The following is a 25,287-nucleotide window of genomic DNA, read 5'->3' on the forward strand; positions in this document are numbered from 1 at the left end:
CTCACTTCAAATGGAGACATCGATTTCTCGCCTTTTTAAGAAGCATGATTTTCACTGACAATCCCACTGCTGTAGCTGCTGCTCCAGCATGATGGCTTTATGGGTCTGCAGAAAAAACACAAAAGGAACCTACTGCTTCTCAAAATCCCTATAGGCTGACTACAGCTATTTTCTATTTTACTCATCAAGTTTGTATCTTTAGTAAATTAAAACAATGTTATTCAAGTTCAGTTCTGTAATAAATCCTTCTTTCACAAATATTTTAATAAGTTTGTTGTCTTGACTTGACAAAGCAGTCAACTTTTTCTTTGCTGATCCTGTCCTTTACATGTGTTAGCAGTGTTGTCTGAAGAAAAATCACCCTGCTGTCTTTTAATTGTCAGATGTATCACTTTCTGTGAATCTTTTTGTTCAAAATATAAACAAAAGCAGTTCCTGACTATGTGCTGTGAAACAGACCCAGTGGCAGCTGTGACAGGCATTGAAATAAATATATAGAAAAAATAAATTTCTTACTGATAGTCTTATTTGATGTCTTACTTCATATATAAGCATCAGTGTATATTTTAGTTAATTTCCTGTCTAGTTAAAGATAGTCACAGTAGGTTTAACCAAACAATATTCCTCTTACCTTAATCTAAGTGTTTGTGTTGCATAAACTTACCACATACCCAGTTTGGGGAACCAAAGACTTTGATATGAACAACCACCTCTGAAGCTGAAGCCAAAGTAAAATTTCCACAACTTGCATTTCCTCAAAGAGCATTTTGAGGCAGGCTTTAGAACTGAGTCAATCCCCAAAGAACCCCATATAGAAATAACCCAACTCAACAGTTTAAAATGTATTAAGGCATACAGTTATGCATAATTAAAGGGGTGGTTTCTTAAAGTGAATGGTATGTCAGCGTCTTCTAAAACCTTTATTAATCAATCGAGGTATTAAACTGACTTATAAAACCTTTTTCTGATATTTCAATGCCACGATTTTGGTCTGCTTGGTTGTAGGCAAATGAACATGTGCAATATACCTGTTACTGTATGTCTGTTGTTGGTAGATGGGCACAATTAAAACAACTGGTCTGTATCTCTGAATATTATGTCAATGCAGGAAATTCATTTAATACATTGTTTATTTTAAAAGATCTTAGAAAATTTTAAATGAAATCATTAGCACTATAAATTTGACATTGTAACCAACAGATATTAATTCATGTGAACATATGAACTGAAATCAAAAGTGAGCTAATATCTAAATAAATAAAAGACAAACAAAAATGTTTTACTTCTGGACTACTTGAGATAAAAAAACAACAACAACACTTCTCAGTGATGTCTGCATTCAAATCTATTCCTCTCAGAAGTATCATGAAACCCTCTGGACAAGATGACACACTAGACAGTGTAAACCACAAAGCACCCCCCCCCCCCACCAAACAAAGAGTATTTAATAAACTTAATCAAATAGAGTAGCCAGACAAAAATACATTAAGCCATACTACTTTTCTCCCCCCTTATTGTTGTTGTTGCTGTTGTTGTTCTTTTTATCTCATTCTTTCTCCTAGCCCAACACAGATGGCTGCTCAACATGTGTACTCTTCTACTTTCTGAATGTTGCCTCAAGTTTATGTTGGGGCTCTGTAAATAGTAATGTAACAAAAAGAACGGTCAAGACATTGTAGTGTTTTGAGATAACATTTGTTTTAAATTGGTGCTTTACAAATAAAGATTGGTGATATTTGGTGATAAGAACATGCTTGCAGTTTTCACTCACCTTCTGTTGGTTATATTACTGTGAGTCTTATAATAAAAGAAAAACATGTTTTTATGAGGAACAACTTAAAAGTGTGTTTTACTTACAAAATACCCATTATAACAACTCAAGAAGTACTATGATAAAAAATGTTTTTATATAAGGGAGAATTTGACAAGTTGACTTTAGGTGTTGTCATAGCAACATGTCCGCTCTTAATCAGTGTCAGCTAAAGCTTTGTTCAGTCTTTTCCACTGCCCTGAATGCAGCTTGATCCTGTCTGATGTGTGTCTGTGCAGGGAGTTGGATGCTGCTGGACTTTGAGACTGACAGAAGTTAATTCTGACTCTCTCTGTCAGCTCTGAAATAATAGTATGAGCTTCTGAGGTACAGAGATAAGTGAGTGATCATCCTGTTGTTTTAGTTACTTACTCCATGATCCCCATAGCATCTCTCCTTCCTCTCAAGAGGAAACACATGCACATATACCTGGTTGTAGACTTAAGTATAGACACAAATATTGTCAGGGAAACAGGCTGTTTTGATCATGTTGGACGCCATCAGTGAGCATTTGTCAAACCTCCCCCTGCGTCGGTGTCACATTAGGGAGAAATGTGAGAAGCCGAAGACTCCATATTTTGTCTGAAGCACTTTGAAATGTTCTAGACATGAGGGAATAGATGCTCTTCAGGGGTTCCTTCAACTTCCTGGTCACCACAAATTGAACAATCCTCGACTGAACAAGAAATATCCTCTTTAACCTGAAGCATACATTCTTACTCAAGCAAGAGATGAACTTCAGATGTCTTGTTTGGGGTTTAGCAGAACAAGACCTGGGTGGCAGGAACCAAGGTTGAACAGAAAAAACGATGGCAACCTATTGCAACTCATTATACTCACAAAGAATACTCAAGGAAAGAGTTTGACCCCTTATGTAGTCGTATGTATGGACTGGTAGGAAAAGCTGGGTACTAATGAGCTTTGGCCGTGAGTATTATGCTGTAGCCTACTATCATAAACTTACAAAGCCCTCTGGCAGGTGACAGTGTTTTCAAAGGCCATATTCAGGCTAACATTAGTCCAGCATGAAACATGCAGGCTTCTCATTCTCATCAGTGAAGCCAGTCCATTGCAGTCCAATTCAGAGTAATATAAACCACCCTGAAGTGTTTCGCATTATACAAAATCTTTTCAGATCGAGATGAAATGAATTATGCATTTCAACTCTCGTCAGATCAAATCCAAGGTTATGCGCAATTTCAACAATTTATCAAAAATAAACAGATGAAATGATAAAATTCTTATACTCTTAATAAATTCCAGTCATACAAACAAAATATGTTTCCTATTTCAAGTGAAACTAAAATAGCCAATAACGAAAATGATTATTTTCAAAGCAGATGTTGCATTTGACTTTCATTGAAAATGAACTATATGTAAAGCCTTTTAAAGGTACTTTGATAAAAAACAACTTTTGGCTTTTTTTGTTGAAACAGACTGACCTACAGAAAGAACTCAACAATGAATAGATGTCATAAATAGGATTTTGAGAAAACTGAAGAAAAATGGCAAAATTGGACAATGTTGAGGCAGAAGACACTGTGCAAAAGACTTGAGCAGTTAAATGTAAAAGAAATTTGACTCTAGGGCAAACTTTTTTCTGTATAGGTTAAATTGATCATTTCAGCGTCACTTTGTGGTTAATGAGTGTCGTCAAATTTTCCAGAGTAGTGGGATTAAAATGCAACCCATCTGTTAAAGTCAGGGAGTTTGGGTGCTATCTTCAGCTGTACAAAATAAGGGAGCATCACTGCTTGGACCCCTTACTGTAAGGACATCTGTTAATATAACCTTATAACGCAGAGCCAGGATAAGTTATTTTTCTTGGCAGTAACAGCACGACTGGTTAATGTGTCTTTAGGTGTTCACTCACTTTTCAATTAGATTAGAAATTAGATTCCCCCCAACATTAAGGTAAGCCTTTATATTCTGTCATTCTGATTCCCCATACTTTACTTTAGTGCAGGGCTATTTTTCAGTCTGATCCCCAGTTTAAACTTTTATTTTTTTTATTTTATGAAAGAAGTAGCTTCTTGGTTCGGCTTCTGTGGTTTGTACTGTGAAAGTCCTTTCTAAGTCAGAGGGCTTCTGTTTTCCTTCCTGCTGTGTGATTGACAGCTCCCTATCAGCACACTTATCATCTGAATGTCAAGGACTTCCAGAAAATCCCATTTTCAGGTGATTGATGAAGAGCAGTCAGCAAATGTAGAGAGAGAGTGAAAGGGAAAGAGTGAGTCCAAGAGAAAACAGACAAACCTCACCTTAAGGTAGTAAACCTTGGAGAAATTCGGAAGGAAATTTCCCTTGGAGAAGAGTTTGCTGTTGTAAATGGGTTGGTTGAACGTGTAATTATTAAATAAGTAAACATTAGGCATAATCTAACATTTGCTTGAATTAAATATTATGTTCTTCACATGTGTGGAAGTTTTTTTTAATAAATGTTCATTGTACATGTTGCCTGATTGATAGCCACACCATAAACAGACTTTCAAATATCATTAACTTTAAAAACATAAATCAGTATTGTTATTTCATTTATTCAGAAATTGTGTTATTTTGTGAACTAATGTTATTGTAACACAATTAAAATGTACTCAAAATGTTCAGTTTTTAAGACACTAGAACATAACGGTATCTGATTTTACCACCTAATGGAAAAAAGGAACACTTTTTTTTTACCATATTGAACAAAACATTTGTTCAAATATTATATTAGCAAAAAAAGTATGACTAAAAAGGACTTGAGGCAAAATTATTCCCTAATTAGTAACTTACAACATTTCTCAAATGAACACGGATAATTGTAATACAACTTAAAAGAAGCAAGTAAGCCACAGCAGATTTTCCATAAACTAAAAGGCTTAAGAAAACCTTGACAAAAACAGAAACAGAGAAGAAACTCTGGTTTCCTTTACATATAGGCCAACAGGACACCTGAAGATAACAGGAAGTTGTAACAATTTTTATCCTTTAAAACTTTGTTCCTTCTTCCCTGAAGACTCTTGTCCTTAAACATTGCTTTCTTGATTTTCTTTATATGCACTTTCTCTATGTTGCCTTAATAAACCCACTGACCCACATCATCCCTACTTTTCCCATATAAGGCCTCCTGTCAGCCAGGTTCAGTGTTGTTGACCTCTTCCAGTAGAAAGGACAGAGTGGCTGATGGGAGGACTTGTTGGCTCTTTGTGAAAGAATGGAGATGAAACTGAGAATGTTTGATTCTTGGCCTGTGCTCTCAGAGCGGAAGATAAAACTTCTAGCTATTGATGAAGAAACGTCTTCTCTGTATGATCTCAGACGTGGGTTGCTGTGTGAATTTGTACAGGGGAAGATCCATGTTTGGACCAATCACTCAAACTGACTGAAAGCTGAATGGACACTCCACCATTTGTTTCGGAAAAAGTTTCTTGAGATCTTAATGCGAAGTCTTGATGCTGCCATGTGAGTCCCCTTAAAAAGTAAACTATCATTCATTTCATTTTTTAAAACATAACCAGGCCTTTATTTGGAATGACCCCACCACACTGTTTCCAGGTCAACATGGATCCATGTCATAAATTCTTTACTCCCACTTTATCTAAATGCCATTTTAATCTCCCAATTAATTTCACTCAGTTCACTGTTTTCCATGTTTCCAGATAAAATAAAATAACCCTGAAAATATTTTTTGAAGTCGTCCCTTTAACAGCTGAATAAAGTTTATTTATACAGCCTAAATGTGTGGGCTTGAGAGTAAGTCCTGTAGGACATTACGGATGTATAACAAAATGTATACACAATGATTAACAGCTTCATAAAAGTTACAACTTTCTTGTAACATATGCATGATCAGCTACAAATTATATATATAAAAAATGATTTAAAAAAAAAATCCAATGGGATGATAATGTTTCTAAATAAATACATTAAACTTTTCACAATTTAACACAATACCATAGAACCCCCTAAAAATCAAAAACAGTAGACTTTTAAAGTTTGTAAATGCATTATAAAGGCTCCAAAACATGTAAAACGGGCAAACATTCGTCATTGTTATCAGCTTTCAATCTATCAACCCTGCAAAGTTGTGGCAACAAATTAGGGCAACATGTGTCACAAGAGCTGTGGTCAGATAGACACAACAACAGAGCTGCAAAACTACAGTCCATCATAGAATCCAATGTGAAAAGTCCTTTTTCAGACCAAACACAATCTATTACACAAGACATACAAAGAAAACATCAGTCTAATGTCACTGTGAGCAAATCCCACCATGAGGATGCAGGACAAGTTACACAACAGAAAGCCATTTTAGCTAGTATAGGAATTTCTTTGTGTGTGAAATCATGGAACTAAAATGTTCTGCTAAGTATATGGCTAATCTCCTCCCTAATGTACATCATGATTCTTGGTGGAACACTGACAGCAGACTAATGTTGTGTTTGAGCTGAAGAACTTCTCTGACTTTGTTTCTCCTGAAGGGATTTCTTGTGTCAAACAAAACTGTTTCAAAATCACAGTCCCAAAATTCAAATCAAATATGAGTGAAATATAAAATATAATTTGGACTAGGACTAAATGCAGACACAGCGCTTAAAAGTGTGCTATTGCTCTTTACATTAACAGTACGATTTGAAATGATAAATTGTACTAGACAATTGAAATAGCACATTAGATTAAACACAATTGTACATAGTGAGTGTAATATTTATTATGACAGTGAATTTAAAGGATAACAGTGAGTATTGTACATGGTATTACATGTAATTAATTGTTTTAAATTGCTAATATTGTGCATTATAATGCATATCTCCTGGTGTAAAAAAAGACATTGAACATAACTAACTTACTGTATAACTAACAAAACTGCTTTAAAATCCAGTACAGTGAGTCATTGTCTGGTGTTTTTTTTTTATCTGTCTATCTATCTCTCTGTCTGGAGTTTTAACAGTTTCATGTATTATTCCCAACCATAGACTGTATATGAAGATGGACTGAGCAAAGCAAACAGTCACCTAAGAGTGAAGCCAAAAGATTAAGAGCTCATCCTGCTGAATGGCTATAATATTGCTCATAAACCCTGCCACCTCTCTGTTAAAGCCTTTGTACATTCTCACAGGTGTTAGTGATTGAGACCATGATTAGACTTTGCTCAATAGGTGGGTACGTCCAAGTTTGTTTGACTGACAGCTAAACTGTTAATTAAGAAGAAACCTTTTTGGAAAGAGAACTTCATGTCCTTTATTATACTTGTTGGTGTTTAGAATTCATAACATGATAAATTCTCATCATAGCTCCACCTATTAACAATCCTTTCCTGGTTTAAACAGCCAAAATGATTAAAACACCTGTGTAGGTATACAAAGGCTTTCACAGAAAGAGCATGGCTCAAATTAAAAACAAAATGGGAATTAGATAAATCTTCTTAATCCCATCGCAAGTCAGCTTTCTTTTTTTAATTTGTTTTTTGATTCTATTAACCTGTATACAATTCTGTTGACTAATACAGGTCCTGTAGTGCTGCACTGGATTATCAGAGTACAGCAGAAACTTGAAGCAGAACTGTGAGGTTATTCTTATTGATATATTATGATAATAGCCAAATATACAAAAAGATTCAATTTGGACGAGATTATCTTTGGGAATATATTCTTCAAGATTTAAGGGTATGGAAATTATAATTAAAATTTTAAAGAATATATAAGAATAACTTGGTAGCCTATATGAATGTAAACACTTCAGCTTTTACATCAAGATAATGGTGAAACACTTTTTGCAGCTCCTATACTTTATTTCCAATTTTTCAAAAGAAAGCTAACTTGTTTCACTCAGGGTTTATGAATTGATGGTGCTTAAAGGCGCAGTAGTCAATCAAGAAAACTTGGATTTATATCTGAATACCGTTCAGCATACCCCCCACACACACACTCACACACCCACACCCACACACAACAGGTGGACTGTGTCCGGTGGAACGGTAGCCCCTGTCAGCACCCTGAGGCCCCACCATCCTTCCAATGCATTGTGGGTGTCTCCGTCCTGTTCCGCGGCTCTGTGGGTCGAGTGCATGCTTCCTGCCGTCTGTGCTGGATTGGATTGGATGAGTGGTGATTATTTTGGGTTCCAGTTCTCATCCACCCATTCTGTACGGGCAGCTGGGGGACGTTGCCTCCCTCCGGACAGATGGGATCATCCTGCTGGATTCAAACTTGTGTCATTCTCCTTCTGACTCCTTAAAACTTGTCTCCTTTGTCTCACATCTTCAGCTGCTTCAAGTCCCACTGACTTACACCAAACTGACTGTGATTGATTATGGGCCAAAAGTCCTATCAAAATAATTAATAATAATTTATTACTCAGTAGTGAGAGTCTCAAACTTTACCAGTTAATTCCACCCATAGATAGTAGACAGAGATAAATTGTATTACTGCTTATATTTTGACATACGAGTAAAACAAATATTTTGTAGTCTTGCAGGACTAGTCAGCCATTTAAAGGTTAAACAATGAAAAATTACAACCGAACAGAAAATCAGTAAAACTGAAGCTAAAATGAAGTTAAAATGACAAAAACAATGCACACACAGGCAAAAAAAGCTTACACACTCACACACTTGGAATAACAGACTGGCTGGTGCCTGGTTAGCCCCAGGGGTGTGTGTTGCTGCTTTAATGACGTGCTCAGATCAGATGGAGGTGTGGCGTCCTCCAGCTTCACCCAGGGAGGAGAACTGAGCTGCAGTAACTGACGCTGCTCCTTCTCTTTCCCTTCATCCCTTTTATCTTCTACTCTCATCTTTGTGTGACTGCTGAATTATCTTTTGGTTTTTACCTTTGTTTTCCTGCCTTTTACCTTAATTGCTGTGTATCCTGTAATGATCGGCCCCTCCTCTCCTCCCTTAACAGTTTTAACAGATCTGTCGGAGTCTAGCCAAGAGCTACTCTGTCACTTCATTAAGATGCAATCAAACTGACAAACTCAAGGGCAGCAGGCCCTGTTGCTCTTCCATTGTCTTTTGAGAGGAAGGTTGTGGTTTCTATGGTTTTCAGTTAAACGGTTTATTCACGGATGTGGCATCAGTGAGCTATACCGCAGAATAAGCAACATGTGACAATAAACCCAGATCAACTTTTTGCAAACAGTAAGTCATGCATAGAAACTCACACAAATGTGTGTTTTGCGTACATTTATGTATTTGTGTGTGTGTGTGTGTGTGTGTGTGTGTCTCAGTGATTCAGACAGCAAAATGAAGCCTCTCAAAAACTGAAGTGGTGAGTGTAGCAAAGCAGAGACAGAGAGAAGAAACTAACTAACAGATAAGAAGGTGAGAGTTGAAAGTGTGTGTGTGTTTTAGTGTGCGGCATGTATGACTACATCTTCCCTCTGTCCCACTCTCTCATTCCCCTGAGGTCAAAGGTCAGCCCTAATTGGCTTAATGGACTGTCCTGAACTACAACAAGTAAGCCTGAGGTCAGCCCGGATCAGAGGCCACTGAGGACATGAGAGGAGCAACAAACCAGTAAACAGACGGGTGTTAGACACAACACTGCCATCCAGCAGCCAGTTAGAGTTACTGAGCTGCTCCCTCTGTGGATGAATGTCTTCATCATCAAAGGAATTAGGTGGATTAATACACTGCTGTTATTCAAGAAATAGTTCCAGGCCAGCACATAACATTCCCCAAAGTTCTTGAAATTTCAGATTTAGCTAAACACTTTTTTTTTTTTTTTTTTTTGTGTTTTCAGGTCAAACTTTGAAAACTACAACTCAAACTCAGGTTAAGATGCTATTTTATATCACATCAAGAGTCTTTACTGCTACTCTCATGCCACCCTCAAACTTCTCCAAGGTGAACATGAAGATCAGGCTTCTAATAACACAACTCATGCCTGTAATGATTTGGACACAGCACACTAATATGTAGCTAGGCTGAGTTTTTAAAATTTTTATAGTAGGGGGAAATGTGATAGTTTGGCAAAGTTATATTTAATTACATGGATTCATTGTATCCCTCTTACACTGATTGATTTAGTCCAGGTGGATGCTGCTGCTGGGCCAAAGGAACCACATCACATTTTTGCATACTTTATATTTATGGACGAGCATTAGTTAGCTAGCTGTGTGTATGTGAACTTTGGGCTTTCCAGCTCATAAATATCTCCCAGTGTGACAGGCCTGAGAGGCATGCAGGCAAGAGCTTCCGACCAGTTACAGGAAGTTGGAGAAACACACTTACCCAGGAGATTGCTCCTAACCCTTAACCTCAACCTGGAAAGTACACTCCAAAAACATGGACAATGCATGCTTTTTTGTCTTTGTAACAGAAATTCACATAGAACCAGATACTTTCTGGGCTCATTAAGAGGAGTTCCAAGGGTCTAAGGGGATAGAAAGATCAGTTTAAAAGATCTCTTATTTTGTTAGAAAGAAAAGTTGAGTTTTGAAGAACTTAAACAACTCTAACAAGAAGCGTTTGAAATTGGTACTGCAGTCCAAAGTCAAAACATTGGAGAGAGCTGTCTCACCCCAGCCCCCTACTCCCTAGAGTTGATGCGCCTGCTGGTTGAATATCTCCATATTTATCCTAGTTTTACCACGTTTCTGGTCGTGGAGCTTATTAGAAAAAGACTGAGTGGGGTGCTGGTGGCGCAGTGGTTAGTGCACGTATACCGTGTATGGAGGCTGAAGTCCTCCAAGCAGGCAGCCCAGGTTCAAATCCAGCTCGTGGCTCCATTCCCACATGTCATTCCCCATTCTCTCTCTCCCTGATTTCCAACCCCATCCTCTGCCCTATCTCTCCATTAAAGGCACAAAAAAGCCCAAAAATAAATCTTAAAAAAAAGGCTGAGGCTTTTTAGGTCGGTTAGAAACAGTTATATCTGAACCAGTTTGCTTGCCCGCTTCCTTTGCTGCAACATCTGTTGGTTTGCCGGGATAACTGGTCTCATATCTGGCAAACCGAGGGCCGTCCAAAACCAAGGCCATGAGATGTGCCTTCAATCTGACTACCTTCTGTGGGCAAAACAAATACAGACCATTCCGGACCGGAATCAGCTTTACCATCATGTCCAACCCATATGTTCTGTGATATAATTAGAGCAGCCTACTTCCTAATTAGACTTTGGCAGGATTCTATCTTATGAATCCACACCAGATATGCTGGTCTTTAAGGTCCTAATAAATTGTAAATGCAGATGAAGCCACTTATAGTTACATCGCCTGTTGGGTGGGTCATTTTCTCTGAACTTGCATCCTCCCCTATTTATAATTATAACAAATGTCTTGTCTTTGCTTTAATTTTTGCTTTCCTCTCTTATGGTTTCACAACAGGATTATATCTTGCCCCATGTCTATAAAAATGGGACTACCAGGAATACCACTCCTGAGTCTGTGGATCACTGGATCAAGTAGTTGTTGTTTGGGCCTTCAAAGTTTTCAAGAAGAGTGCATCGTATGTTCTTTACAGTTACCCATTAAGAATAATTACTTAAGATAAATGCTTCTCCTGTTAGCTGTGCCCCCTCAATATTAGGTCTCTAGCTCATAAAACTTTTACAATATAAGATTTTCTCTACACCAGTAAATTGGACTTTCTTAACTGAGTTGGTTTGGAAGAAGTGCTTTTCCAAACTATGTGCCCCCGTATACAGTTTTCAACTCTCCAGGGTTCAGTGGTGGTCTCAAGGATGTCTGAAATGTTTCTTTTCTGAACTCTTGTCATAGTAGAGAAAATGCTCTTTTAGTACAAAAGTTCAAATAAATTTGGATATTACTGTATTCTGTATTATTATTTACCACTCTCCATTCCCAATAATTTTTCTTCTTTCATTGTTATTTTTTTGATAGGTGATTTTAAAATGTAGTTTGACCTTTCTGAGGCTGTAGTCCTCATTGCAGCGGCCGCAGGTTCGAGTAAGACTTCGACCCTTTGCTGCATGTCATCCCCTGCTCTCTCCTCCCAGCATGTTCGGTCTCTCTTCAGCTGTCTTATCTAATAGAAACAGTAATGGCCCTAAAATATCTTTTTAATTTTAAAGGATTTTAACTTTTAAAAACACATGTTTCTCATCTCTTCAAAGCAATCGGTGTATTATAGCAATCAGGCTGCAAGCTGACATCGCTGCTACCTTCAGTGGTCATGATTGTATCACCAAGTTGAATAAAGTAAAGACAATGTTCATATTAGGTTTTACCATATTCTTAAAAACATGGAGCCAAATAGCCCATTATTTGATTCTAACAAAGTGCCATTCATTTGATTCAGTAGTAAAGATTAAAAGTTGTTAATTTGACTTGAAATGCACTCTAAAGTTTATTACTGCAATCATTATTATTATCAATTTTGAGCTGGAACTTAAAGCAGCTAATATATAATTAAACAGCATGTGACATTATTTTCATGATTTATGTGTAAGACAACTTGGGGGTCAGCTAATGACTAGTAACATTTTTACACCATACATAACTTTTATGATTAATGTGAGGCACAAACCTCCCACTGTTTTTCTATGTGAGCATGTGCATGGTTATGTGTCTGAGTGTGATTGTGTGTCTGTGATAGACTTACGATATGTTTGAGTCAGTAATAAGTAGAGGCAGGAGGGCAACACTGAACAACATAAACAGTGTCAGACTTTTAAAAAGACCAGACCTCGTGGTGTCTTACTGTCCCATCACTCTCTCTCTCACACACACACACACACACGCACACACACACACGCGTACACACACACACACACACACACACACACAAACACACACACACACACAGACACACACACACACACACACAGATCCTCCTCTTGCTCCCTGTCTCCACTTCAGCCTGCACCCGTCCTGTCATCCTCCCATCCAGACACAGCACAAGGATCTCAAACCTGTGTGTGTCTGTGTGTGTGCATGTGGGCGTGCAGGAGGGGTTGTAATTTTAACAACCTTTAATTGACCAAACTTTTGTTCGACATGCTGGAGAAACATGGCCACATCAATCTAACACCAATTACAAGCGACTCCTTGCAGAATGTGCCCCCAGTCACCGTGACAACCCGGATGATTGATCACCAACAGCAATGATTCTCTAACCTGATCAGGCAAATTACCGTGGCGACTGCTGAGGCCATCTGAGTCCCGCACCGCAAAATTAAATCCACTGAGCTCATCACCTCGACTCAGTGACACTCTGACAAAGACACACACGCTCACACACTTGATTCTTTCTCCCTTATGTCAACACACACTCAGACACATTGGAGACTCGTCGACACAGGCACAAACACGCTGTCTCTCTCTCTCTCTCTTACACACACACCAGCAGCAGCTTTTTTCTCCTCTCCCGTTCTCTTGCAGAGAAAGACACTGGGGCCTCAGGGGGCCCTGAGCACCAGGTGATAGCAACGGTAGGGGGACATGAAGACGTATTAATGTACTAAAGACTTAATGAACCTGCATCTATAGAGCAGAGGAGGAGTGGGGTGTGAGGGGGAGGAGGGCATGGTGTTTACTTTATTACTTTACAGCAGATTAATGGGGATAATCATTTAAGTGATGGAGATGGATTACCCTCTCAAAGCTGGCTGTGGCTACTAAGAGCCACCCACCTAAACCAAACACACACACACACACACACACACACACACACACATACGCAGCTGATGAAGCAGGTGGAAGCCTGATGGGGATGTGAGATGAGTTGTGTGTGCGTGCGGCCCAAGCGGCAACCTCCAGTCTTGAAAAATTAAGCCAATGTGGAAGTTCAAAGCACTGCAGTTCATTGAGTGTCTGCTTGAGCTCCAAAAGAACTGGGAGTCCCATACACACCCCATAGTAAAATGTCCATTTTGACAGCATAAATGAACATGTGTAACAGCCGGTAAAAAAACATTTTGGTCTTATTACTGTAGTTCATTATCTTTATCGACACACACTGCACGGATTTAGGTGATTCATTTATAACTCTTCCATTTGATTTTATGAAGTTATTCATAAAAAAGGGTATGGCGCTCCTGACTGAGTGACAGTGTGCGTTGCAACTGTTTGTCAATAGGCTTAAAACCCGCCTCAGCTCAAGCTTTTTGCCTGTTGTTAGGTTGACTGAAAGTCAATTTGAGATAGCATTTCCAGCATAGCAACCACTACCAACTTGCTTCCAAAGCGTCCCTCAGTAACCAATGGGTGTCGTCACTCAGGCTTCGTCGACTTTTATTTAAAGTATATGGTGCAGTCTAGTCTTCACATATCATTCAGGTTATAGCTCTGAATACAGCAGATACTATCTTTCTTTTGACAATCATATCTGGGGCAGTCAGTGTTGTCCACTTCTTAAATGATGCTATCTTTATTGAATAAGTGTCAATTCTAAATTCTTGAAGTACTATGCAGGTTATCCATGATAAGACTTCATTGTTTTTAATGTGACGTTAAAATCCAAATTAATGTATGATCACGTTTTGTTTTATAATCTTGATGCTAAGTTCCTAACCCAAACTAAATGATTATATCTAATCAGACTTTTTAATGCACTTATTGTTTATTACCCTCTCTTACCATAAATTTAACATGTTTCAGGCCATTTAAAGCTAGCTTTAGTAATAGAACTGTGGGGTATTTTGTTACCATGACTACTTTTACAACAAAGTATCTTCTGGAATCATATAAACTATTTGATGAACAGTGTCTAGTGGCAATGCAGAAAATACTTAATTTTCCTTCACCATCACCCTTTTCCTACTCCCCCTAAGTTGCAGATCACAGACCCAACCTCAACTGTTTGTTTTTTTGTTATATCCAAAATCTTTAGTTCTGTTTACACAACTGTATTGGATAAAGTCAAAAACGCGGCTACAATCCATAAAGGTGTTTTGGTACTCAAACCGATTTTTCTCTGGATTCTATTTGATCTCATTATTTGTTTAAATGTTTGTTAGGTATATAGTGTTAAAAATGCAGCCAGTTATTACCATGTTTTCTGTTTCTCTGGGATGCATTAATGATGTATGTATGTAGACTAAAGGCTCTGTATACCATGCATACATTATGTACCACAATGCTAACAAAACAGTTGCGACATGTTCAAAACAAAAGTTATCAGCATGTTAGAGGATTATTCGTGCACCCTATGTCTACCAGAGGTGAAAATTATGTTGACATACTATCAATCTTATGGCTATCAGTGTCGATTCTCCCTATTCGGTTTGGTAGCTATAGCTCCTGCAGCCACATGTTGATGTGTCCTTGGGCAAGACACGTAACCCAAAGTTGCTTCATCAGCAGTGTATAAATGGAATTAGTCACTGTAATACTGATAGATACTTTACATAGCAGCCTCTGCCATCAGGGTGCATGAATGGGTATGTGTGACCTGCTGTAAAAGCTCTTTGAGGACTAAGAAGACTAGAAAAGCGTTGTGCAAGCTTAAGCTCACTTTTCTTATTATGAATCCCACGAAATGTCTAGATGTAAAGTACGTTGAAATTTAAAATTATTTTAAGGAAACAACAGGAAGAATAACCATGACAAAAAAAGTTTGTAGTTTGGTTACACCTCTTCAGTACGAGTACGGTTCAACAAGAAAAAAGCTACAAAAAGTCCAGGATGCATTTTTTTTTTTTTTACTGACAGTAGTGAAAGTTACAGTTGGTTCCATCTTGTGTTGGTTAGAACAACCTGTGATTGTTGGCACAGCCTTAAGTACAGTACATTACACATAAACAAAAAAGAAAACGATGCAAAATGAAAAGCAACACAGAAATGAATGACAACTTCTGAACTGAATATGTAAATAAGTACAATGTAAAATACAAAACTACAAACAGAGTCACGAACAATGATTTAAAAAATGCATAGATAGAATTAACAGATAATTAAAACCCTTAAAGCCTCTCTTTATTCGTTCAACTTCCAAGGGTTTCCAATGACATCACAATGTGAACCTGAAATTTCCCCACAAAAATGGTTTAAAGATGCAGGCTGATCTTCTCGCTTGGTCACTCTTCTCGTCTTGCTAACACTCTTTTCTTGTGCTTGCTTCTTCTTCTTCTTCATTGTTTAATAGCGATTAGCAAAGAGTTGCGAGCCACCTTGATATGGGTGTGGATACATACTAACATGTGTGACTACCGTTTTCTCCACATCTCATGACTGCATGCATCGAATTGTGACATCCAAATCTGTGACAGTTCACCCATTTCATCCCTAATAAAGACCCATCGTCACTGAAGGGACTGACCCAAGGATCATGCAAAAGTTAACAGTAACTAAGTAAGTTAAGTTTACTGCACCCCCCATCTTTTAAGCATGTGAGTCATACACAATCATCCATCCAAATCCACCATTACCGGTTGATGAAAACCATTCACAAGCCTGGTTTTGGTCTCATTTGGTTGTTCATATTAATGTATACATGATCCTTCCATTATCTAGGTTTGTGATCATCTCCATTCGTTTTCAGATTTCTCAGCATCTCTGGCATCATGTTCTGTACTGACACGAAATGTTCAGAAACCTGGATAAGTGGTTCACATGACACAGCATCCTAGTTTCTGTTAGCATCCAAAGGACACGTCTAGTTTTTAAAACATTTGGGGCTGTTGATAATAAGAGATTCTCTTTCAGCTTTTTGTCTCTGTGTATTACTGTCACTAGCTTAACTGTACCGGCCTAACAGACAAGAGGAAAAAGAAAATGGAAAAAGGGAAACTAATACATTCAGTTTGTGTGTCTGTCCCTGACAAAAGTAGTTTATTAAAAAAACAGAAATGGGAATCTTGAATTGAAAAAAAACAAAAACCGTGAAGTGGCCTGGTTTAATTGCAGTAAAGGTCTTCTTTAAAAGTGCAATATTTGATTATATCTTACCACCTCTCACACGATTTTAGTTTTCCACAAACAAATTGGATTCAAACATCAAATAGATTCATTTTAGAAAAACCTGCATTTTTAGATTAACTATTTATTTAAGGTCTTCACTGCAGGCCCGATCTAAATCTAGAGCCTGGAGTGTCTTGTCGAAGTCCTTAATGAAACCAAAACAAATTCCAGCTCTCAGACTCTTGACATGGCCTTCAGCAAAACCTGCTCGGCTCCTCAGTGTAACCCACTCCTGACTTCATTATTGTCAAACGGGATGAGGCGGGATCTGTGCTCAATAACCTAAAGGCTGCTTGTGGTTTGTAGCTGTAAATAAACATTAGCCTAATGGAAATGTGAAGCGTGGCCTGGGCCTGTCGCTCGGCCTGCTGGGTGATTGAGTTTAGTGCTGATATGAAGTTGATGGAGAGAGTCACTGCTCCCTGAAGGAAATTAAGACGCCATTTTGTCAACCACGTCTGGCCTTATAGATGAGATATTGCCTCCATCCACTGGCAATAAAAGTGTCACACACAAGTGCAGGCATACACACTTGTATATACACACTATTTTGTGTACAGATGTCGACACACCTGTTAAGAATTTAACGTGTAAGAACACACAAACATAGAAAACAACACTCATGAATACAAATTGGACCAATAGTCATTGTACAGCAACTCGAAATGGAATTTTGCACAAGAATATTGGGACACATACATGCACACACACACGCAAACACACACAAACGCATAACCACACACAACAATCCAGCAAGAGGTTTAATTACTTACCTCTCTTTTGGGTTCTCTCTCTCCTGCCCACTACTGCAAGATAGATCTCAATGTCAAGATGGCTGACAGATTGAGACAGAGCACAGGTACCATTGAATATGCACGCACACACACACACACACACACACACACACACACACACACACACAGGCACGCAGGCACGCACACACGCACGCACACACACACACACACACACACACACACACACACACACACTCACTTGTATACATGCAAGAAAAAAACCCTTCTTATTTTTGTTCTCGTCTTTTCAGCATCCCCCTTCCCCAACAAAAACATACGCTTATGACTCCCATATTACCATGGTTACAAGTTCACAGTCCGAGTAAATAGTCCTTCTGAGTCAGACTGGATGGTTTGGATTAAAGCAGAGTAAATCAGACGGCGGACTCGGCTCGGTTTACAGTAATGCATCCACACACAAGTGCTCCATATAAACACCACTTAAAGTGTAAGAGCACCAACATACATCTAGGTCGCTGGTAAAAGAGTGGACTTACATAAAGAGGCAGGGTCTCTTCAGCGCTTCAAAAGAAGACAAGAAAAGAAAAGAATAAGAAAAAACTGTAAGAATCACTTGATGTTTATAAAATACTTTAAGTATAAGTATCATTTAGTACTTTTGTTGTTGATGTAGTAATATCTCTTTAACTTTTTCAGGTTTAATCAATATAACAACAGTTTGCCATCAAGGTGCACTGTCAAAAAACAAAAGTAGGTACAATGTAAACATGAGGTAAACTACTTGATAGTATTAATTATTATTGAAGGTCATCAGGCCTCCAGCTCCTCTTTGTGTTGTTTCAGACAAAAAAAAGTATTGTTTGTGTGATGATTCTCTTGGAGATTGGTGTTTGAATATATTCATATTTAGAGAATTGCCAATAATACTCCTAAAATACTTGTGTTTCAAATGTGTTTCTAGAGGTGGTTACCTATAACTATTTTTCACGATCATCAACAATTGATGGCACTGGCACTAGGGGTGAGAGAAGGTAAACTAAATGTGCAAATCTGTACAAGCAATTTATCATCAGCACATGCATGAGCTAAACATTTATGCCAAAAAAGACAGAACATCATTGCATGAATACAAACTTATTTTGTATCACGAATGCAGTCTGAAAGGAGGCTAATTTAGCCTATAAGTAGCCAAAAAATTGCAAATGTCAAAGCAATTCTCAACAATGAATATCCAATGTAGCCAGCTGCTTACAGATTATAATTCTGCAGCAGTGCTGAATCAAAGTTCTGCTGTCATTTTGCCTTTGTTTGCGTCCGTAACAGCGTAATATTGTAGTCCCAGTGTGTGGTTTCATGTGTTACGGAATTGCAGAAGTGTGAGAGGCATAGTGTGTAAGCACACAGTGGGAGCTTCACATACACACTCTGGCATGCATCCAAACAGCACAGTTTCGCTCTCCTGACTTTGTCGTTACACACTACTACCATCTCCCTACTATAACACCTCTGTAACTACCTGAATGGCTGATCAGGGGAGTAATGACTTTAACCCACAGACTGTAGTTGCCTGTTAATACATTTTTCATTTAGTTATGAAATTAAATTTCTGACAATGCAGTTAATTAGTAGCCTTAGTGTCCAGGTTCCACTTTCATGGCTTGTTTACTCAACACGTTTACTCTATTAAGTCAGTGAATTAATTTACCCTGGAATAATAATATAACTCTGATAATCAAGTGTTTGTCAACCCCTCACTGCTCTGAAGCACCACCCTCTCATCCTATTCTGGCTCCTGAAGATACAAGCTGGCGATGGCCCAAATGCCTACTTTGAGATCTGAGGTGCATCCCTTAATTCAATGGGTTATGTCACAGTGGCCAGGAACCTTTTTTTAGAGTCTTTTTTATCTGCTTCACTATAGCATCCAATGAGACACAATTAAATTGTTGACCATTAATGAAATCTAGTAAAAGTATTATAGAACCATCATTTCAACAAGAATGCACTCACAGCTATACTCACCAAATCAGACCTGTGTATTAGATCTGATGTTACAGCAATTATGACATCATAAGGTCCTATAAATTTCAGGTTTGGAAAAAAATGATATCAGAACATCTCATTATGGAATAAATTGCTTCACCAAATTTGTAAAAATGATCAACAAGTTTTTTTGGGGTGGTGGTGGTGGTGGTGGAGGTGGAGGGGGTTATTCTACTATAAAACACAATTTAAATAAATGCAGTAACATGTCTTTACTTCACAATACAGTAATTATATACAGATACCAATGGCTATAAACCAACATGAATAATTTACAGAGATTAAAAATTAAAATGCAACACACGCATATTTTTCCTGGCATTATAGCTCTGCAGGTCCTTGCATTTCAATGAGGTGGTCTAAAAACATTCACCTGTGTGTGTTTGTGGTACAGAATGAAGCAGTATAAAATGAAAGTAAAGAAAGTATGAAAACAATTATTAGTGCACTTTTTGAACGTTGGTTTTTAACCTTTATCTTGCAATAAGCATTATGTCTTTAACTCCATGACCTACTTATAATTAAGTGTCTGAATTAATTTTAAACAGCTTCTAAGCATTAAACCCTAATACATTTTGATCCATTTTATCTTGGGTGTTTCATGAAGGGAAATACACCAGGTTTGAAGCTTGTTGCCTTGCCATTCCAGCGTATGGGACAGACTCAGACTGTAAATCCAAATCTGTCATATAGATGTGTATATATATATATATATATATATATACATATATTTTCCTAATTTGAAACAAGCACTTCACTGTATGTCACTAAAGTATCACCACAGTCACTGTATTTTTATTTAAGTCATTCTGTTCTTCTTCAACTGGAACAAATACATACCACAGGTTGCTTTAGACTAATTCATACATGGTTTTCAATGATGAATAACAATGACCTTGGATTTCTTCTTTTCAATAATTTTCACAGTGAGCACATGCCCCCTTGTGGTTGGAAGTTCCTGCACAGGAGAGAATGAGTGAGAAAAATGTTTAGAAACACTGTACTGCTTCAAGAAATTGTTTTTTATCAAAGCAATGTTTTGATATAAGAAAGGCATTGTCAAATTACCATCACAAAGTTAAATAAGCAATTTATACACACGACTTTTGAATAAGCTAATCAGAGCAGAGTTTGACATTCTGGCAGTCCTGTATGAATCAAAGCCTGCATCTGTAGAGTGGGAAGAATACAGGTGAAAAGTAACCAATATAGCTGATTCTGATTCTGATCCGACTTCATATTCCTATCACTTCTGGAATTATGTCCAAACTTTCGAGAAAACAATCTGGAGGAAAAAAAACGATGATCTAAATTATCATAACCATGTGGAATAATGGACTTGGCAAGGCCTCTAATTTAAAATCTTTATTGGAGCTTTATGAAGGTAAGAACCACAAGTCAAGTGTATACATTGTTCACCTTGATCTACTGTAAGAGATTCCTTAGAAGAGAGAAAGAAAGAAAATACTGAGAATCTTGAACGTCAACTTTGCGGACATTTTGGTGAAATCCCCAAAGACTGAAAGATAACATCACTTAATCCAGACAAAGAAGTAAACAAGTCACTCAATAACTTCCCTTGATTCATAACCGCTCCTGAAGAAAAGAATTCCTTTCCTTGTTGGATTCTTGTCAACTCTTTCTAGAAAACAATCAAGAGGAAAGAGTGTGAATATCCAGTTACAGTGACCACGTGGCCTAATGGACAAGGCGTATGACTTCAGATCAGAAGATTGAGGATTTGAGTCCCTTTGTGGTTGGCACGTTAGTTTTATTGAAGGAAAGAACCCCAAGTGTATAAATTGTCCACTCTAGCTGGATTAAGTTCTCTGGCAAAGTTTGTTATGAGTATAGTCAAGGCAGGCCGGTTAGCTATGGTTAGAGCATGGTGCTAATAAAGCCATGGTGATGGGCTCAATCCCCCAATTACTGAATGATACATATACTGTGTTAGATTCCATAGAAGAGAGAAAGCACAAAAAATACTGAGAATCTTCACTGTCAAGTATGGGGGTCATCTTGGTGAAATCCCCAAAGACTGAAAGATAACATCACTTAATCCAGTGTAAAGAGTAAACAATTCACTCAATAACTTTCCTTGATTCATAACCGCTCCTGAAGAAAAGAATTGCTTTCCTTGTTGGATTCTTGTCAACTCTCTCTAGAAAAAAATCAAGAGGAAAGAGTGTGAATATCCAGTTACAGTGACCACGTGGCCTAATGGACATGTTGTCTGACTTCAGATCAGAAGATTGAGGATTTGAGTCCCTTTGTGGTTGGCAGGTTAGTTCTATTGAAGGAAAGAACCTCAAGTGTATAAATTGTTCACGCTGGCTGGGTTAAGTTCTCCTACAAATTTTGTTGGGAAAACAGTCCAACAGAGGCCGGTTAGCTCAGATGGTTAGAGCGTGGTGCTAATAACGCCAAGGTCATGGGTTCAATCCCCATACTGGCCATTTACTTTGAAAAAGACACCAATTCTAATTCTCCAAGGAGGAAACCAAGAATCCCATTTGAACCCTTACCTTCAACTGAGACCTGTTTTCCTCACCCTCTGAAATGTATTGATTTCTTGTTTGGTAGGGCAATCTAGAGAATTATGCAGTTACATGGACCACGTGGCCTAATGGAGGAAATGGGTTCAATCCCCATACTGGCCATTTACTTTGAAAAAGACACCAATTCTAATTCTCCAAGGAGGAAACAAAGAATCCCATTTGAACCCTTACCTTCAACTGAGACCTGTTTTCCTCACCCTCTGAAATGGATTGATTTCTTGTTTGGTAGGGCAATCTAGAGAATTATGCAGTTCCAGGGACCACGTGGCCTAATGGAGGAAATGGGTTCAATCCCCATACTGGCCATTTACTTTGAAAAAGACACCAATTCTAATTCTCCAAGGAGGAAACCAAGAATCCCATTTGAACCCTTACCTTCAACTGAGACCTGTTTTCCTCACCCTCTGAAATGTATTGATTTCTAGTTTGGTAGGGCAATCTAGAGAATTATGCAGTTACATGGACCACGTGGCCTAATGGAGGAAATGGGTTCAATCCCCATACTGGCCATTTACTTTGAAAAAGACACCAATTCTAATTCTCCAAGGAGGAAACCAAGAATCCCATTTGAACCCTTACCTTCAACTGAGACCTGTTTTCCTCACCCTCTGAAATGTATTGATTTCTTGTTTGGTAGAGCAATCTAGAGAATTATGCAGTTACAGGGACCACGTGGCCTAATGGACAAGGCGTCTGACTTCGAATCAGAAGATTGAGGGTTCGAGTCCCTTCGTGGTTGACACGTTAGCTTTGTTGACGGTAAGAACCCCAAGTGTATAAATTGTCCACTCTAGCTGGATTAAGTTCTCTGGCAAAGTTTGTTATGAGTATAGTCAAGGCAGGCCGGTTAGCTATGGTTAGAGCATGGTGCTAATAAAGCCATGGTGATGGGCTCAATCCCCCAATTACTGAATGATACATATACTGTGTTAGATTCCATAGAAGAGAGAAAGCACAAAAAATACTGAGAATCTTCACTGTCAAGTATGCAGGTCATCTTGGTGAAATCCCCAAAGACTGAAAGATAACATCACTTAATCCAGTGTAAAGAGTAAACAATTCACTCAATAACTTTCCTTGATTCATAACCGCTCCTGACGAAAAGAATTGCTTTCCTTGTTGGATTCTTGTCAACTCTCTCTAGAAAAAAATCAAGAGGAAAGAGTGTGAATATCCAGTTACAGTGACCACATGGCCTAATGGACATGTTGTCTGACTTCAGATCAGAAGATTGAGGATTTGAGTCCCTTTGTGGTTGGCAGGTTAGTTCTATTGAAGGAAAGAACCTCAAGTGTATAAATTGTTCACGCTGGCTGGATTAAGTTCTCCTACAAATTTTGTTGGGAAAACAGTCCAACAGAGGCCGGTTAGCTCAGATGGTTAAAGCGTGGTGCTAATAACGCCAAGGTCATGGGTTCAATCCCCATACTGGCCATTTACTTTGAAAAAGACACCAATTCTAATTCTCCAAGGAGGAAACAAAGAATCCCATTTGAACCCTTACCTTCAACTGAGACCTGTTTTCCTCACCCTCTGAAATGGATTGATTTCTTGTTTGGTAGGGCAATCTAGAGAATTATGCAGTTCCAGGGACCACGTGGCCTAATGGAGGAAATGGGTTCAATCCCCATACTGGCCATTTACTTTGAAAAAGACACCAATTCTAATTCTCCAAGGAGGAAACCAAGAATCCCATTTGAACCCTTACCTTCAACTGAGACCTGTTTTCCTCACCCTCTGAAATGTATTGATTTCTTCTTTGGTAGAGCAATCTAGAGAATTATGCAGTTACAGGGACCACGTGGCCTAATGGACAAGGCGTCTGACTTCAAATCAGAAGATTGAGGGTTCGAGTCCCTTCATGGTTGACACGTTAGCTTTGTTGACGGTAAGAACCCCAAGTGTATAAATTGTCCACTCTAGCTGGATTAAGTTCTTTGGCAAAGTTTGTTATGAGTATAGTCAAGGCAGGCCGGTTAGCTATGGTTAGAGCATGGTGCTAATAAAGCCATGGTGATGGGCTCAATCCCCCAATTACTGAATGATACATATACTGTGTTAGATTCCATAGAAGAGAGAAAGCACAAAAAATACTGAGAATCTTCACTGTCAAGTATGGGGGTCATCTTGGTGAAATCCCCAAAGACTGAAAGATAACATCACTTAATCCAGTGTAAAGAGTAAACAATTCACTCAATAACTTTCCTTGATTCATAACCGCTCCTGAAGAAAAGAATTGCTTTCCTTGTTGGATTCTTGTCAACTCTCTCTAGAAAAAAATCAAGAGGAAAGAGTGTGAATATCCAGTTACAGTGACCACGTGGCCTAATGGACATGTTGTCTGACTTCAGATCAGAAGATTGAGGATTTGAGTCCCTTTGTGGTTGGCAGGTTAGTTCTATTGAAGGAAAGAACCTCAAGTGTATAAATTGTTCACGCTGGCTGGGTTAAGTTCTCCTACAAATTTTGTTGGGAAAACAGTCCAACAGAGGCCGGTTAGCTCAGATGGTTAGAGCGTGGTGCTAATAACGCCAAGGTCATGGGTTCAATCCCCATACTGGCCATTTACTTTGAAAAAGACACCAATTCTAATTCTCCAAGGAGGAAACAAAGAATCCCATTTGAACCCTTACCTTCAACTGAGACCTGTTTTCCTCACCCTCTGAAATGTATTGATTTCTTGTTTGGTAGGGCAATCTAGAGAATTATGCAGTTACAGGGACCACGTGGCCTAATGGAGGAAATGGGTTCAATCCCCATACTGGCCATTTACTTTGAAAAAGACACCAATTCTAATTCTCCAAGGAGGAAACCAAGAATCCCATTTGAACCCTTACCTTCAACTGAGACCTGTTTTCCTCACCCTCTGAAATGTATTGATTTCTAGTTTGGTAGGGCAATCTAGAGAATTATGCAGTTCCAGGGACCACGTGGCCTAATGGAGGAAATGGGTTCAATCCCCATACTGGCCATTTACTTTGAAAAAGACACCAATTCTAATTCTCCAAGGAGGAAACCAAGAATCCCATTTGAACCCTTACCTTCAACTGAGACCTGTTTTCCTCACCCTCTGAAATGTATTGATTTCTTGTTTGGTAGAGCAATCTAGAGAATTATGCAGTTCCAGGGACCACGTGGCCTAATGGAGGAAATGGGTTCAATCCCCATACTGGCCATTTACTTTGAAAAAGACACCAATTCTAATTCTCCAAGGAGGAAACCAAGAATCCCATTTGAACCCTTACCTTCAACTGAGACCTGTTTTCCTCACCCT

The 25,287-nt window shown here is 38.5% G+C and overlaps 4 non-coding genes across 4 annotated transcripts; all 4 read left to right on the forward strand.

The window, feature by feature from the left end:
- The first annotated feature begins 21,837 nt into the window (after positions 1-21,837).
- Positions 21,838-21,911, forward strand: trnai-aau (transfer RNA isoleucine (anticodon AAU)). Its single transcript has one exon. It is a non-coding gene; the product is annotated as a tRNA-Ile (tRNA).
- A 768-nt stretch (positions 21,912-22,679) lies between these two features.
- trnar-ucg (transfer RNA arginine (anticodon UCG)) lies at positions 22,680-22,752 on the forward strand. The gene has a single exon. It is a non-coding gene; the product is annotated as a tRNA-Arg (tRNA).
- A 622-nt stretch (positions 22,753-23,374) lies between these two features.
- On the forward strand, positions 23,375-23,448 carry trnai-aau (transfer RNA isoleucine (anticodon AAU)). The gene has a single exon. It is a non-coding gene; the product is annotated as a tRNA-Ile (tRNA).
- Positions 23,449-24,503: 1,055 nt separating this feature from the next.
- On the forward strand, positions 24,504-24,577 carry trnai-aau (transfer RNA isoleucine (anticodon AAU)). Its single transcript has one exon. It is a non-coding gene; the product is annotated as a tRNA-Ile (tRNA).
- Positions 24,578-25,287: the final 710 nt, after the last annotated feature.

The sequence above is a fragment of the Labrus mixtus genome, chromosome 6 (assembly GCF_963584025.1).
Source record: "Labrus mixtus chromosome 6, fLabMix1.1, whole genome shotgun sequence".
Classification (NCBI taxonomy): Eukaryota; Metazoa; Chordata; class Actinopteri; order Labriformes; family Labridae; genus Labrus; species Labrus mixtus.